Source organism: Anabrus simplex, chromosome 1, assembly GCF_040414725.1.
Source record: "Anabrus simplex isolate iqAnaSimp1 chromosome 1, ASM4041472v1, whole genome shotgun sequence".
In the NCBI taxonomy this organism is placed as follows: Eukaryota; Metazoa; Arthropoda; class Insecta; order Orthoptera; family Tettigoniidae; genus Anabrus; species Anabrus simplex.
In genome coordinates, this window is record NC_090265.1 from 1,262,780,888 (window position 1) to 1,262,799,610 (window position 18,723).

Sequence of the window (18,723 nt, forward strand, 5' to 3'; positions counted from 1 at the left end):
TTTATTAAGGCCACGAACGCTTCCTTCTCACTTCTACACCTTTTCTGTCCCATCGTCACCATAAGACCTATCTGTGTCGGTGCGACGTAAAGCCAATTTTGAAAATCATCATATTTAGGACATTATACAACTGTCGAGATCCATAGTTATAAACGATGAGAAGTATTTTCTGGGCAGACATTATTGGCGAGTAGTCAATAATAATAATAATAATAATAATAATAATAATAATAATAATAATAATAATAATAATGGTATTTGCGTTACGTTTACGGTTTTCGGAGACGATGAGGTCTCGCAGGGGTTCTATTTACGTGTCACTAAATCTACCGGCACGAGTGTGACGTATTTGAGCACATTCAAATACCACCGGACTGGGCCAGGTTCGAACCTGCGAGGTTGGAGTAAAAAGGCCACCACCTCAACCGTCTGAGCCATACAGCCCGGCAGGAAGCACGAAATGTAGGTACGTACACTGGTAGCAGCCTTCAGCTGTTATGGTAGTTCAGTTGCTCGTAAACATAAAACCAGTTTGGCAAGTATATTACGTAACATCTCGTTACAGTAGTACATTTGCTCTGAAACATAAACAGAAACCGGTTTGGCACGGGTGGCGCGTGACTTGCCTGTTATCAACGGAAAGCTATTCATTCACAGAACAAGGCATACTACCTATTCTAAAAACATCGTACCCCTTTGCTTTCGAAAATAACTTCCGCTGATTACTAAAAGTTTGATATATAGTGGTTCGTCACATCGTTCTCTATTGCTACAAGAAATATCTGCACGTATACACCTAACACTCTGTATAATGTCAATAGCCAGTGTGGTTGAAGACCCGGAAATTAAATTAAAATTGGAGGAGGCTAAAAATGATGTTCTACAAAAATTTGCATGTGTGTTCGATGACAAGCCTGGAGAGATAGCTGGCTACGAATATTATCTTGATGTAAATGACTTGTCCCCTTATCAGAAGAAACCATATCCCGTCCCCGAGAAATATCGAGAAGAAGTTCGTGACTTAATTCATAAAATGACAGATGATGGGATAATTTCGCCTTGCGTAACTAAGTACCTGAATCCATTGACCATAGTACGTAAGCCTAACGGCTGTATCAGGATTTTCCTTGATGCGAGTGTCCTAAATGACCGACTGACCTCAGAATATGACCGTCCTCCATTACTTAAGGATATCATCAGAAGATTCCACGGCATGAATTTCTTTAGTTGCCTTGACGGAACTTCTTCATATTATCATATAAAATTGGATGCTGAAAGTAGACTTTTCACAGGCTTCTTATTTGAAAATAGGACCTATGTTTTCAACAAAATGCCCTTTGGCATTAAGAACTCGGGAGCTATTCTGATCAGAGCCCTGGAAAAACACTTATCAGATGACGTAAAGGACATAACTACGATTTATGTTGACGATATTTTGATTGCCTCGAGAACTTTCGAAGAGCACGTGAGAGATGTCAGTCTGGTCCTACAGGAATTGGAGAAGAAGAATTTCAAGATAAATGCCCAGAAAAGTCAGCTTTTCCAAACATCAGTATTATTCTTAGGACACGTAATTAGTGGTGATGGAATTCAACCTAACTCTGCCAAGATTAAGAGTATCATTGACTTTCCTAGACCTCAGCGCATTATAAACGTGAGACAGTTCCTAGGACTTTGTCAGTTCTTTTCTCAACACTGTCCAGATTATACGGAGACGGTAGCTCCTCTTCAGCAACTACTACTTAAGAATAATAGATGGAAGTGGACTGAGGAATGTGAACGAGCTTTCCTTGCCACCAAGGACATGTTGAAAAACTCTGTTAAACTAGTTTTTCCGGATTTTTCTCTTCAATTCTTCATAGAGTGTGATGCCAGCTCTGTAGGAATAGGCGCAGTGCTGTATAAATTGAGACCTGAAGATCCCGATCACAGACTTTACATCTCGTTTCTAAGTAGAAAACTACGACCTCACGAAAAGTCCTATACCATAACTGAACTTGAAGCTGGCTGTTGTTTTTTCTCTCCAGTATTGGACGAAAATCATCTGCGGCTATCCCATTACGATTTACACAGACCATAAAGCTCTGACATTCATACTGTCATCTGACATGACGAATGAAAGAGTTTCCCGATGGGCTCTTGTCATTCAGCAGTTCGACCTCACAGTAATACACAGGCCTGGTCGGAAGAATGCCTTAGCAGATGCCCTCAGCCGCAACCCTGCTGAAGTTATCGAAGTTCACGAGGTTAACATCATGAATGATGATGACGAAAAATGTCTTCGCAAACTGCGCTACCTTGCCCAGATGCAACGAAGAGACGCCAATTGTAGGGAATTAATTCGATTTTTATCAGGTTCGATTCCCGCCGATGATGATGAATTCCCACGTCTCCAACGACTTTCTTCAAACTTCTGTTTACGGGATGGGATTCTTATGAAATACATTGACTTAGCCAAGACGCAATGCAGGATTTATGCACCTGTCAAAATCAGGAAGGGTATCATATGGCATTGTCACTCAATTTCAGGTCATGCTGGTACGGATAAAGTTTTCAACCTTATTAAGGAAAGGTTTTCATGGGAATATCTTAGGCGAGACACTAGGAGAATTTTGCGGTCTTGTGATTTATGCCAGCGGATGAAACCAAATAATTACCTACTCAAGGAATTTCCTAAACCGCTGATCCCGGAAAAGCCCGGAGAAATAATGGCAATCGATCTGTACGGCCCTTTGCCAAAGGCGACCAGGGGGAACAGACATGTCATTGTTGTTGTCGATGTCTTTTCCAAGTATACTATGCTGTTACCTATCCAGAAAGCTAATGCCGGTAACATCTTAAGGAGGCTGAGAAAGAACATCATCCCTGAGATGGGAAAGCCTGAATTCTTACTAACGGATCACGGAACGCAATTCACTTACGTAGAATTCCAACAGGCCTTAGAAGAACTTAACATCCGTCATATCATGAATTCTATTAGGCACCCGGAAGCTAACCCTGCTGAAAGGATGAGAGAACTCGCTAAATTCTGCCGAATTTATTGTAGCGAACATCACTGGAAGTGGATCGACGTCTTGCCAGTAATGCAAAAGATTATAAACTCTATTGTGCATGAATCCACTAATGACATTCCTCTCAGCCTGCATCATGGGATAAAACCAGAGCGACCTTGGGACAGAATTCTACCAGCTCTACCAGATGCCATCGTGCCGCAGCAAGTTAAGATCAACGACGCGCTGACCAGGCTAAGACATGCAGCTGCCATCAGAGAACGACGCCAGCGTAATAGGAAGTTCAGAAGACCATTAAATCTTGGAGACCTTATTTTAATACGCAGACCTGCTACTTCCAACCCTGAGAGAAGGATTTACGCTAAGTTCTGCCCCTCTATTTGTAGGTCCTTACCGTGTCCGCACTGTATTGAGAAACGGAGCTTATGAAATTGTAAGATTGGATGGCACTTTTGAGGGTATTTATAACTCAGCCAATTTAAAACAATATGTAGGCCTACCACAGGAAGAGTAAAGACTGGAAAAGAAAATCCTGCGTATTTTCTTTTCGTCAAACCAAGGGGAAGATGTACCAGGAAAGCCTATGTCCTGGCCCATATCAATCGAAAGAAACGTTATTCCAGCATAAAATATCCGTCCGACGTACGAACATTTAAATAAAGGAATGTTCCAGCAGGTGCCAGACTTCACAAGTGCACTAGGCGAAGTCAAGTGACGTCACCTGTCGCTCGAAGCTCACCTTCCCTAGAGATATTTCTCGAAAAGAATTTTCTTTTCGCAAGCTTTTCAACGCCTTAACCAATATCAACGGGACAAACGCTGAATTGTAGCGGACGTCATAAAAGTTGATCCGTGTGAATTTCGAATTAATCCATCCCATGGTTGTTGAGTTATAATAATTTAAAGTCTAAGAAAATTATACACTCACGGTCACATGGCCAAGAGAAACCATCCCTCCCAGCGCCGGCATATACATGTCAAGGCTAACAAGCAGAGCAGCGCAGTACAAGGACGAGTACACAGATGTGTGTGAGTCAGACCAAATGTCAGACAGAGGAGAGACCGACCCTCGTACAGTATGTCCGCGCAGTCACGGCGAAAGTACTTGCCGTCGCGTTTCCGGAACAGGAAGTTATATCGCCGACAAAATTATAAAAGACGTCGCGCTGTATTTAGTACATCGCGTCGCGACTACAGTCTGATTCTAAAGACATTTGAGAATATAATACGAGTGAACTTATTGAAGTGCAAATACCAAATATTTAACGTTCACAGAATATATCATTACGTGTAGACTTAGTTTACTTCACATGATATTGAACTTCTACAGAAACTAATGTGTAGAATTACCAGAACTCATTTCTTTTCGAGTTTTAAACTGTATTTCTTTATTCACGCCATATTAGTATACGACTTATAGTAGTAATCTGGGTGAATACTAAGAACTTTTTCTGAGGTAAAATGACGTTATAATAAGATAATCAGAAAATAATCGTTAGTGACTTAATGACCGTGTTCAAAGACTGTGATTATTGACTATGATTTGCCTTTTTCAAGTGTGAACTGTGTAATTATGGACGTTTCAGTAACGGCTTTAAATAGTATTTCATACAGGAAGGACTGTGATTATTCATTTAACGTCTTAAAGTTCAATTACGCCATAAACTGTGTTCAACAGTAAATGACAGTGTCAGTGATAACTACTCGCACTAAGTGAATTTTTCGTGTGCGAAAAATCACCTTAACGAGCTGCAATTCTACACGATCCAGTTCCAGCCGTCATCACCTCATCGGGGGCATCAACATGGTGTGTTAAGGGAACATCGCCGACCCTGATTCTCCACGGAACATTCCAGACGTCCATCCTTCAACATTTGTAGCAACATTTCTTTCATTAAGTGAGTAGTACCGGTAACAAACTAAAATTTTCTCATTAATTTTGAACAGTGGAAACTTCAGTGCTGCGTGTGAACAAATATTTCAGAGTTCTCATAGTTTCTCAGAAGTGATTAATTTTCAAATTTAATTTTCATATCTCATAGAAAGACTTTAGGCTTTTCAAGTGTGCTATACGTCAAGGTTTACAAACCGAAAAACTTTTAACAGAAATTTAATTTCTCATGTCAGTTTGCAATTACAAGTGTGTGCTCATATTTAGAAAGACTTTAGGTGGAAATCTAATACCTCGTCTTCTCGCATATGAAAGACTTTGGAATCAGTGATATTCATTTAATTTTCATGAATAGAATTCAGGAAGATTACGTTCAAACTTTTAATTTCAATGCCAGATTTGAGTCCAATAATCATATTGCAGGGTGAAGAATTAATAAATTGTTTTAAAATTTTTTTAACCATCTATTATTCGCTCTGCGAGTCTATCCTACTCTGTATCGGCTCCAAAACCAAGTTCCACTCCCTGAGGTCCTACTCATGCCCTTTCCCCAAAAACGTTTCCTGGTACAATATACTGATTTTCATTAAACCCTTTTTTTTCGTGGCTCGGCATTGATATGGACTTAGCAACAAAAATACAAATACATGAATATCTGTGTTATCATAGCCGGTACGGTAAAAATGTATAAAACATAAATGATCAGAAATTTAATTCTATATAACTTTAGTTATGTAGTACATATTATTTATCGATAGTACTTAATAATATAGATATTTGAGAATTACATCTTAGGTCTTCCCCTAAACTACCATTTCACTCAGTATGAATAAAATGATTTATAGCCTAGATTGTAGTGGCTCATCCCCCAACTTTACATACCAATTTTCATTAAATTCTCTTCAGCCATTTTCTCGTGATGCGTGTACATACATACATACATACATACATACATACAAACAGAAATTACGGAAAAGTAAAAACTAGATTTCCTTGTTACTGTGGATATGGCCAATACAGAAATACCATTATTTTCAAATTCTGAGCAATGTACAGACAAAACTCTTATTGTATGTATGTATATATATAAGGCATTGCGAATTATATCCACTGATAATAAGGATGTAAAGGAGAGGGCATATAAGTCTGGTAAGACCCCAGCTAGAGTATGGTTCCAGTGTATGGGACCCTCACCAGGACTACCTGATTCAAGAACTGGAAAAAAATCCATAGAAGAGCAGCTCGATTTGTTCTGGGCGATTTCCAACAAAAGAGTAGCGTTACAAAAATGTTGCAAAATTTGGGCTGGGAAGAATTGGGAGAAAGAAGACAAGCGATACATGTCCCATGTTACAACGCCTGTTATAATGTTTATATCCTAAATATAAGGAAGGATAAGTATTGGAAAGGTGGTGTTAACTATTATTCTTATAATGTTCATAATTTGATGTCCAATAGGTCTACAATGAGTTTTATTACTTGTAATGTAAGTGGTATATTCCGAGCTGTCAGCGGAATGATTGCGTTGAATGACATTAGTAGACGAGTAAGTTTGAGTGGCGTCTTTAAAAGTAGGAAAGATCACAATATGAAGATAAAGTTGGAATTCAAGAAGACAAATTGGGAAAAATATTCATTCATAAGAAGGGGAGTTAGGGATTGGAATAACTTACCAAGGGAGATGTTCAATTTCCATTTTCTTTGAAATCATTTAAGAAGGCTAGGAAAACAACAGATAGGGAATCTGCCACCTGGGCAACTGCCCTAAATGCAGATCAGTATTGATTGATTGATTGATTGATTGATTTATTGTTTGATTGTTTTAATCTCTTGATCATTTTTCATCACCATTTATTTTAAACTCTAGTCAGTGGATACATTTTAATATTTTAATTATAATCTCGTGTTGTCCATTCATGCCATTAGGGGCCGATGACCTTCAATGTTAGGCCCCTTTAAACAACAGGCATCATCATCATCAGACTTCTACCACTCTGCATTAACCAGATCCTATACATCTCCAAATCCCTAACTAGGTTTGTGCCTGCCTTACGTTGTTGGTACCAACGTGAAAAACTACCTCCTTCTCCTTACCCTCCTTCTTTTCTACTTTCCTCAACATCTGCCTTAACCTAATTCCTGGATAACACTCTAGCCTAGTTGCCTGTCCTCCACACACTTGCTCCATGTGCTTAACAATGGAGTCCCCCATGACCAAAGCCTCATCCCGCACTCATGTCATTTGATCCCCTCTGCTCGTGTGGTCTCCCTTATCTTCTCTGATGGCTGCAGAATTTACTTCCTCCTCCTGTTTCTTCCTCCAATGACCCTGTTCCACCTCCCTCTTCTTATCCTCTTAGTATGTTTCTTACCTTGCCCTTTCCTCTTTCCTCCCCTTCCTCTGTAACACTTTCCTGTTACTCAGTTTCCAGGAATAATTAACAGAAAATTATATAATCTGTGAATAAAAACTCAGTGATATTAGAATCATTCCGTATTGACAGTTTTCACTTTACTAAGGAAAATTAAATGTGTCCTATTCAATACATAACATAACTCCATCATTAGATGGAGTAATAAAAGTCGAACATGTTTTGACTCATTTGAGCCATCTTCAGTGAAAAAAGGGGGTTAAAGTTATTTACATAGTAGAAGCTGTAGCTTTTTTCACTGAAGATGGCTCAAACGCGTCGAAACGTGTTTGACTTTTATTACTCCATCTAATGATGTAGTTATGTATTGAATAGGACACATTAAATTTTCCTTTGTAAAGTAAAAAGTCAAAGGAAAGAAAGAAATACTGTATACTACACAAGGATTACAAGACAGTAAATCAAGCAAGTTACTAATAAAATAATTACACTAGAATACTACTTAGGTGATAAGGAAAATTTAGAGAACTATCGTCCTGTGAGTTTATCACACCTTTACAAGCTCCTGACTAAAATTGTAACTAACCGCCTCACAACAGAACTGGATTTTCATCAACCTGCCGAGCAAGCGGGATTTCAAAAAGGTTTCTCAACTGTTGTACACATCCAGACTATTCGTCTTCTTCTTGAAAAAACCACTGAGTACAGAATCAAGATTCATCTGGCCTTAATTGATTATAAAAAATCTGTTGATTCAGTAGAGATTTGGGCAATCATGATGCCATGATAAACTCAAGGTATATAAAGCTCCTGGAAAACATTTATGATCAAGCAACAGTGGTAGTCAGAGTGGACGAAAACCTCATCACCAATAAAATTCCAGTTGGCAAAGGAGTTCGACAAGGTGACACAATCTCTCCAGGGCTATTTACCCTTGCCTTGGAAGATGTATTCAAAACCCTTCATTGGGATAATAAAGGAATAAAAATCAACAGGTTATATTTGAACCACCTGTGTTTTGCTGATGACATTGTGCTCATAAGTGAAAATCTAGATGAGCTAGGAAGTGTGAACCAAGAATTAAAAACTGCCTCTGCTAAGATTGGTCAACCACTTAACCAATATATAGAAGCAGTCGATGTGTAAATCTATTTTGGACACAAGATAAAACTTGGAAAAGACAACCAACGTGCAGAAATTCCTCGCAGAATAGGTATGAGTTGGATAGCATTCCAAAAACTAAGATTCATCCTGACCAAGAAGGATGTTCTAATTAACCTGAAGACCAAGGTTTATAATGTGTGTGGTGCCAGTTACTACTTACGGTCTGGAAACGATGACTATGACGAAGGAAAGTGCTCGCAATCTTCAGCGAACATGAGCCATGGAGTGACAGATGCTAGGAATCAGCTTTAGGGATAAGATCCGTTCAGAAGACATAAGAAGAAGAAGAAGAAGAAGAAGAAGAAGAAGAAGAAGAAGAACAAATGTAACAGACATCCTAGAGAGAGTAGCAAGACTAAAAAGTCAATGGGTAGGACACGTAGCTCGACAAGACTACAAGTGGACCTCTAGGATTGTTCACTGGAGACCATGGGAACACAAGAGAGGCATTTGAAGACCCCAGAAGAGATGGCTCGATGACATAAAGCTGTTGGCTGGAACATGCTGGTTCCAAGTGGCTCAAGACCAAAGACGATGGAAGCATATGGAAGAGGCCTATATCCTGCAGTGGACTGAAATAGGTTAGAAAAGGAAAAAAACTACTTAGGAATATCCTAATTATAAAATAATAGGTAATAAGGTAACTGAAACTATATGAACGTGGCACCTACAACCAAAACCTGCCAAGTCCACCAGAGCAGAAAGCTGAAGTTGCTTTTCTATGTAACTTTGCATTGCGAATTCAATGCTGACATTATTTATCTTCAAAATCATCTTAATACCATTGAACATGCCGGAGAAAAGTCAGGTTAATTTCTATATCCGCTAGATCCAACTGGTTTATCATGATTGCTATTTTCAAAAGCTGCCAGTCCGGTGTAGAACTGTATTATCCAGTGCTCAGTGCTCCTGTACTGTTGCAAGCTGCATACATTATCAGGTTCAAACCTGTGTGATCCTAATGGAAAATATGTTATTTGTCTTTGTGCTGATGGATGTGTAGCACAAAATAAACACACAACACTGATTTGAATGTGTTCCAAGTGGTTACTCTCTGAAGCGCCTGTGAATATGAACCAGGTTAATATTACATTTCCTGTAGTTAGGCACTCCTTTCTCTGTTCCCTCGCATATTTGGAGTAATTGAAAAGGAACTATTTTTTTTTTTGCTAGGGGCTTTACGTCGCACCGACACAGATAGGTCTTATGGCGACGATGGGATAGGAAAGGCCTAGGAGTTGGAAGGAAGCGGCCGTGGCCTTAATTAAGGTACAGCCCCAGCATTTGCCTGGTATGAAAATGGGAAACCACGGAAAACCATCTTCAGGGCTGCCGATAGTGGGATTCAAACCTACTATCTCCCGGATGCAAGCTCACAGCCACGCACCTCTACGCACACGGCGAAAAGGAACTAATGAAGAAGGAAGTTTCTGTAGATCCTCAAATATAAGGACATAATTTGCAAACTTGAATCAGTCTTTAACTTCAAAGCTGAAGGAAAGAGACAGATAAAATACTAAAACCTTCTGGAAACTGGCAGGTCAAGGTCAGCCAATGTAAAAAATATATTTTAGGTTTATCTGAATTGAAAGAATAAGTAACAGTGCAGGGTGAGGTAAATAAAAAATTGGATACAGAAGTTCAGAAGGTATGCACTGAAAATAATAATAATAATAATAATAATAATAATTTTACAATGGATCCTTTTCTTCTAAGCTTTGGCATACCTCTGACAGCACCATAAAATATGTGGACCTAATTGGTAGTTGTTGGAGTATTACATAGAGATATTAAATTCAAGTAATGTCACTAGTAGTGAATAGTGTCATGGTGGCGTAATTTGCGGCTCATAATTCCAGGTGTTTTGAAGGTGTATAGTACTCTTAGTACGGTCCCGTGTGCAAGCATTGATTTAGTGAAGTGAAAGTGACCTGTGAATGTGTTAGGGCAGTGTATCTCGTTGTGGAAATATAGCATTTATTTCTTTTAAATCCATAAGTTTCGAAGTTAGGTTAGGTATGGCCGGAAGTAAGAAAAACAGAAGAAATGTGGCGCGATCTTCAGCTGTCCAGGGTCAGGGAGCAGCTACGATTCCCACATCATGCTTGTCAACTGTTACCAGACAGCGTTCACAAACACGGTCAACCCTCCACCCTTCTGCTACTCTACCTTCGGCTGAACGCAAGCACTCTCCCTCGGAGACTGACGGGACCACCACCTCCTCGCAGGAAGCAGCGCCATCCCTTCAATCTGGCTCGACCCGGGCCTCACGATCGTCAGCTGTAAGTGAGCAGCTCTCCCTCACAACACCAACTAGTGGCAACACCAACATGCCGAACACAGAGCCCTCCTACATCACAGGTAACACTAATTTAACTGAAGACAAGATTGTGACCCTGGTGCAAGGTATAGTGGGGAACTTATTACAAAATAGCGACTTCCTTCAACCCTTGGTAACAGTTCTCGCACAAAAAGTTTGTGAAGAACTAAAAGAAACAATAGACTTCAATTCTAAAGTTATCAGCGATTTAAGAAATGAGTTAAAAGCTCGCGAAAATGAAATTCTGGAATTAAAGTCTTTATTGAATTATAAAATGGACGAAATTGAACAATACCAAAGGCGAAACAGTATTCGAATTTTTGGGTTGCCCGAAGAATCTGGTGAGGGTACGACTCACTTAGTGCTCAATGTGGCGCAAAAATTGAAAGTCCCCTTAAGCGCTGAAGATATTGACTGCTCGCATAGGGTTGGTGCCCCTGGGTCTGGGAAGTGAAGGGCTATCATATGTAAATTTGTCTCCTACACCAAGAGATCGGCACTTTTCCGTGCGAAGAGGCTGTTACGTGGATCCAAGGTGACGATTCGTGAAGATCTTACCTCTACCAGACATCATCTGTTGAAACAGGCAATTTCCATCTTTGGCGAAAAGCAGGTGTGGACTTCTGATGGCACAATTATCGTACTACAAGGGGGTGTTAAACACCGTGTGAGAAATACTGTTGAACTTAAAAAGATCTCTCCTCACTGAAGTTATATTAGTATGTTCTATGCAGTATTCTCTTCTCTACTTTGCTTCAGGTAATCTAAAACTGTATGTAATTTTATTAGGACCTATAACTGAATATTAATTTTCTGGAATTGTGCAACCAGCCAAATTCAAGTATGTCTTCTAAACTTAAGTGTTCTGAAATTCACAAAATCATTGAAGATCTATCAGAAACCTATCCCTCTGATTTGAAAATAATTCACTTAAATGCTCAGTCATTAGTTGATAAGGTACATTTGGATGAGTTTTTTGACTGCTTTGTTGATTCAAATATTAACGTTATTGCTGTAAGTGAGACATTTTTCAAGGGGTCCATTCCGGACTCAGAGATTAACATTCCTGGCTTTAATCTATATAGAAACGATAGATTGGGCAAGAGAGGAGGAGGGGTGGCTGTGTACGTGAGGAGCAATATAAAATTTAAAATAATTCACACCTCCCCTGCAGAATATTGTCGTAAGCCAGAGTATATTTTCCTAGAACTTGAATTACCTATAGGTAAAGTATTATTTTCATGCATCTACCGTCCTCCCAAAATTGGTTTCATGGATTCGTTTGTAGAGGCGATCTATAATTACGTTTTTCATTATAAATATGTTATACTTGCAGGTGATATGAATGGGCATTTTGGATCAGGGTCCTCGGAATCTGTAGTAATCGATGATGCCCTTGACTCGTGCAATTTAACTAGAATACCATTTGATGACACATACCATACTGCATATTGTCATTCTAATCTTGATACCATAGCTTCAAATTGTAATGATACCCTTCTTAAATTTGGGCAGACCCCAGCTAGTGGATTTTCTGGACATGATATGCTATATGCTATATGCTGTCTTCTCTATATCGACACCCAAATATGAAAGAAAATGAATCACATTTAGGGATTTCCGCAGTTTTAATCCTGAAGATTTTCGAAAAGACGTAATTTCCGCTCCCTGGTATGAAGTATTTTCTCAGCGTAATATCGATGATAAAGTCATCAAATTTAATAGTTTAATTTCCGCGTTGTACGACAAGCATGCCCCATTAAAACTAATTCGAGCCAAACACCCACCTAACCCGTGGATAACGTCTACAATAAAGAAATTAATCTCTGCGCGGGACAAGGCAAAAAGAAAGCACATCAAAACCAGGAAACCTGAAGACTTTGAAACCTTTCGCATCTTGCGTAATAAAACCAAACTCGCGATCCGTGATGCTAAAGTCAAACACATGCATTCTTTGTTCAGTAAGAGAACAACTCCGTCTGCTCTCTGGGGAACTATAAAATCACTAGGTATTGCTAAGAAAAATTCGCAACATACTTCCTCATTCATATCTGCAGAATTGCAAAATGATTATTTCTTAAAGATCTCACCAGTGAACAATTCTCACAGAATATCCAAAATTATTCATAGTTACATGAACACAAATGAACCTCAACATGATCTCTTTCACTTTTCGTACATTTACCCAGAGGATATAGTCAAGGTATTTAAGAGCATGAATACCAAGGCTGTTGGACCAGATGGTATCTCACATCCCCTCCTAATGAACTGTTTGGATACAATCACTCCGGTTATAGCTCGCCTGTATAATTTCTGTTTACAATCAGGAGTATTTCCAGCTGTATGGAAAATGGCCAATATAAGACCTGTTCCTAAAGTTCCTTCTCCTCAAAAATTTGATTTCAGGCCAATCAGTATTTTGTCAATATTAGGGAAAGGATTAGAAAGGATTGTTTACCAACAACTCACTTCGTATTTAAATACTCATTCTATTCTTAACACATTTCAGTCTGGTTTTCGAACAGGCCACAGCACTACGACGGCACTTCTCAAAGTCACCGATGATATCAAGTTTGCAATGGACAGAAAGGAACTAACGCTTCTGGTATTATTCGATTTAAGCAAGGCATTTGATAGAGTTCATCATGACCTCCTTCTGACTAAATTACGTACAATGGGCATATCTCTATCAGCTCTCTCTTGGTTTGAATCGTTCTTGAAAGGGAGATCTCAGCGTGTAGTATTTGACAAACAAAATTTTTCTAAGTGGTCTAGTGTGCATTCTGGCGTCCCTCAGGGTTCCGTGTTGGGTCCCATTTTGTTTTCGCTGTATATAAACGATCTGCCTGGAGTTTTACGCTACACGAGACATCATATGTATGCCGATGATTTACAGATCTATTACCACTTTCCTGTGAATCGTGTTGTCGAAGGTATTAGTAAAATAAATCTAGATATAGAAAGACTACATCAATATACACTAAGTCATAATTTACTATTAAATGAAAACAAAACTTTAGCTATTTTTCTAGGATATCGAAGAAACTTAGCAAATCTTTTCAACAGGGACATTCCTCCAGTAATTGTAAACGGTTCTGTTGTCAAGTATCAGGAATGTGTTAAGAATTTAGGTATTCTAATGGATAACACTCTGTCCTGGACCTTTCATGCCAAGCACTTGGTCAAGAAAGTGTCTGGCATATTGCATCAGTTTCGATGAAACTTGCCGTATCTTCCTTTCTCGGTGAGAAAGATGTTGATCCAGACTATGGTATTTCCTATTTTAGATTACGGCACTGTAATTTACAGCGATATCTCTGAGAAATATAATAGCAAACTCCAACGTATTCAGAATGCCTGTGTTCGATTCGTCTTCAATATTCGTAAAGACTGTCACGTAACATCTTACTACAAAGCCGCAGAGTGGTTGAAACTCAGGGATAGACGATCATACTCAGCTGCTTGTTTACTTCTGAGAATTTTAAAATCTAATGCTCCCTCATATTTGACCAAGTCCTTTGTCCAGATGAGTCAAGTGCACGACCGGGACAATAGGTTTACAGCTAACACCCTTCAGGTTCCACAGCATCGTACGGTAAAGTGCAGTAAGTCGTTCATTGCCACTGGCTCTCAATTATACAACGATCTTAAATATGAAATTCAGCAAAGTAGTGTTGGAACTCCACTTATTAAGCCATGTAAATGAATTTTCACCAAATTAATTAAATAGTACGAAATATCATAATCCCCTAGATACATTTTAGATGCTCAGTTTTACTCTTAATTCATCCTCGGCTTTAAAATTCTTAGGTTTCTGTTTCGTTCTGTTCCTTGTTAGTATAGTGTATGTTTATGAAATGTTAAAAGTATTATTGTAACCTCCTAGATGTTTAGTTTTTAATCTTATTCTTATATCCTCAGTAGGAAAATGTATCTTACGCTTTTTATGTATTCTTTCATTAGATTTTGTATGTTAGGTGATACATTTAAGTTAAAGTGGCAGTTAGTTACATCCAAAGGGACCTCTGGTCCTACTTGTAATTAACTTTAAATAAATATATTTCTATTTCTAAAGAAGAAAAAGAAGATATTAATCTGGAGGAGTGAAACAATATTTTGTAAGAACTGTGTAAACTCAAAAATTGTCTGAATTTTGCTGCACTAGAATTCTAAATTGATATTGCCTATAGATGCCATTCTTTATAAAATAATATTAATATTGTTATATTATGAAGTAGTGTCATGTGTAATAATATAGGTAGATGGAACAAGTTCGCAGTGATATAACACAGGGAGATTTGGAAATATCAAGTTCGTACAGTACGCAGTACTCCGTAATCATCCAGCTACGATCAGTGAGTAATAAGAGGCCATGGAGGTGGAAGATAATAGGAGTACCCATAGAAATAGCAGCCTCGCCCCATACAACACAAAGGAAGGGAGAGAAAAATGGCGCAGTAGAAACCAACGCAAGTAGCCTCCGAATAACCGAGAGTGCCAAAATCATTACAAGTTGTCTCGGAACATCACTAATTTGTACAAATATGCCATTTTCCCAACCATTGACCTAAATACGACTACAATCAGTTTCGTAATAAAGTACACATATGGACAGTCTATCCCAATGAGGATGATGTTAGGAAAGTTCATTAACCTATCCACATCACGGTCATCGAAGAAGGCTGTTTAAAGAGTCTCATTCAACCACAGATAATGAAAACATAATTTCGAAGCACCGGTCATACGTAACTACGCATGGGACTCACAATGGCACGAACATAGAACATACCCAGCTCAAAAGGGAATTCCAACTGAGTCCATAGTTTAGAATAGTTCATACATAGAGAAAAAGGGTGAAGTTTTGGCTAAGAAATGCCGTGCTCCCAGATTAAATTGACTCGAAAGGAAAAATTTTCCTACAAGATTGAAAGTTTAAAAGAATGAGTAAAAATGTTTGTCATACCTCCTCATATCAAAGTTCATAGCACTTGAACAGAAAAGGCGCTAAAGTGCACATTTTCACAATAACGGAGAGGACACTCCATGCTCCACCCTCCACACAGGCAAAATCCATCTCGTGTATCATATGAATGTGTAGAGGGGGAGAATTGAGGAGAGGCAACTTGAGTTGGTTCTAGAAGTTACGGGAGCATGCAGTAGCGAACAAAACAGTATCGGGTGACGTCATCAGAATTGTAAGCAAGCCTGCCGGCAGTCAGTTGACAAAGGACGGCGTAGACGAATAGAGCTGACATCCATGCAGGGTATTGTTTTTTAAATAAATATTAACGATGAGGTTATTCACTACCAGTTGCAGCGAAGAATACAGTGTGTTGTCGTAATAAAGGTGAGTCCATAGCAACAACAAAATGATGAAGATTAGTGCGTGGCAAATTTCCTTGGAAGTAGATGCCGGCGATGTGACGAGTCCGTTACAGTAGGCTAATATTTAAATATTCTGCTCTTTGTGACATATATTTCTTTAGAATTACTTCTCTTAATTTCAGAAGCCTCAAAATCAAATTTACAGTTTCAAAAACAGTGAAACCCAAATAGAATATTTAAATATTGTTAGTTTCCTGAAGATGCAAACGTAGATGCTGCATATAAGAAAATCCAGTAAACCTTAGGAGAAAGGGAAACTAGGCATATCATTCTTAACAGCTCAGATGGTAAACCACTTCTAGGGAAAGAAGACTAGGCAGAAATATGGCAGGATATATTAAACAAATTTTTCAAGGGAAAGAAGTAGATGATAAGGTTCTGAAACAGGAATAGGCTGTTGATATTGCTGAAATATGTGATGCAATTTTGAAGATAGAATTAGGCAGAGCTTGTTCTTCTAGATTGCTTAACAATACTTTTGAGGGTGTAAGCCATCAGTTGTAAGGAAATACCTCTGTAATTGTTGTGGTCTGTCTTAACCCTTCTGATGTAAGGGGTGGATTAGGGCCTGTTTCCTATCATTTGGTATTGTTCATTTTTGCCTATAATCTTTGATAAGTTTGTGTATGGCTTTAGCACCCAGCTCACCACCTACCTTCTACATTTCAGTTAGTATCCCATTCTCACCTGGTGCCTTATTATTTTTGTTGTATTAACAACAACAACAATAATAATAACCAACAACAGCTCACAGGGACTGTAAATTTACGTTGATTTTTGAGAGGTCGGTTTGCTGCTTCTTTGTTGATCCCTTCGTTAATTGATATGAACCTGTCGGATTTATGGCTTCCTGTCAGATAGGGTTCTTTAGTCATGAAATGATGTGTTTGTCAGTAATGTATGTATACATTGGAACCTCGATATTTTGAATCGTCTCGGGAGCTAAATATTATTTTGAGCTATCGAAATTTCGAGATATAGAAAATATAGTGTTTGAACATGTGTAGCACATAATTGAATCATGTATCTAGGGGCTTATACTGAATACATTATTTTTAACAGTATTTAAAAATTTACAAATAAACTCCATTTTACGGCATCACTTTAATTATAACCCTTATTATAGTAACTTTCTAGAAGACAGGATACAGTACATACAGTAGTGAAAGAAGAAACATACCTCAGTTAACACCTCTGGAAACAATCCGTTGGTCTCTTTTGTTTGTTACTGTTAACCTTTCCTCCCCTCACGTTGAAACTTCTGGTCAATATCACGCAACCGAGATTCGTACATGGAGCTTGTCATCCATGACTTCTGGAGTTGCTTTCGTATGTGACTGATAATTAATTCACAAATGTCAAAAACATATCAGATTTAAGGATTTTCAGGCGTTTGCTCTATTAACCAGCGTTTCATCTTAGGTCTGACACTAGACTCATCAGAGTGGGATGTGTCAGACCCTACCCACTGACGCTGGGGTGTATGCAGGTGAACTTATCAGAAGCCCTTGTAAGAGGCACAGTCTGATAACTGCATACGGGAGATAAATCTCCACAATGGAATTATTGCCCACCTAGCAATTCCGAATGGAAAATTCTAAATTCCCATGGAGGGAATTGGATATTTTTCACCAATAGAGCATGTTAAAGATGTCAAAGACATATCAGATGTAAGGCTTTCAGGCATTTGCTCTATTAACCAGCATTTTGTCTTAGATCTGACTCTAGACTCATCAGAGTGGGATGTGTCAGACCGTACCCACTGACGCTGGGGTGTATGCAGGTGAACTTATCAGAAGCCCTTATAAGAGGCACAGTCTGATAACTGCATACGGGAGATAAATCTCCACAATGGAATTATTGCCCACCTAGCAATTCCGAATGGAAAATTCTAAATTCCCATGGAGGGAATTAGATATTTTTCATCAATAGAGCATGTCAAAAATGTCAAAGACATATCAGGTGTAAGGCTTTTCAGGCGTTTGCTCTGTTAACCAGCGTTGCGTCTTAGGTCTGACACTAGACTCATCAGAGTGGGACGTGTCAGACCCTACCCACTGATGTTGGGGTGTATGCAGGTGAATTTATCAGAAGCCCTTATAAGAAGCACAGTCTGATAACTGCATTATTATTATTATTATTATTATTATTATTATTATTATTATTACTGCATACGGGAGATAAATCTCCACAATGGAATTATTGCCTGCCTAGCAATTCCGAATGGAAAATTCTATATTCCCATGGAGGGAATTAGATATTTTTTACCAATAAAGCATGTCAAAAATGTCAAACATATCAGATGTAAGGCTTTTCAGGCGTTTAAATTCACACCCGAGAAACAGCAAGGCTTCGCCGATTTTTGGATCACTAGAAGTTTTAGTTTTTTGGCTCCCGTCATATTAGTTCCCAGCATCACTGTTAACCTTTCTTTACTTGTTAACTGTTCCTCACAAACCACAGATGCTGTATTGCAGAGTTAGTGTTGTACAAAATTGGAGTTACAGAGTATTTTCTGCTTCAAGTGAGGAAATGTTTGATTCGAGAAATCGAGAAATTCGTGTAACTGAATTTCGACTA

General features: G+C 38.7%; 1 protein-coding gene across 3 annotated transcripts in view; it reads left to right on the forward strand.

The window, feature by feature from the left end:
- Hacd2 (3-hydroxyacyl-CoA dehydratase 2) overlaps positions 1-18,723 on the forward strand; it is a 332,961-nt gene that overhangs the window by 242,178 nt on the left and 72,060 nt on the right. The window lies entirely within an intron of this gene.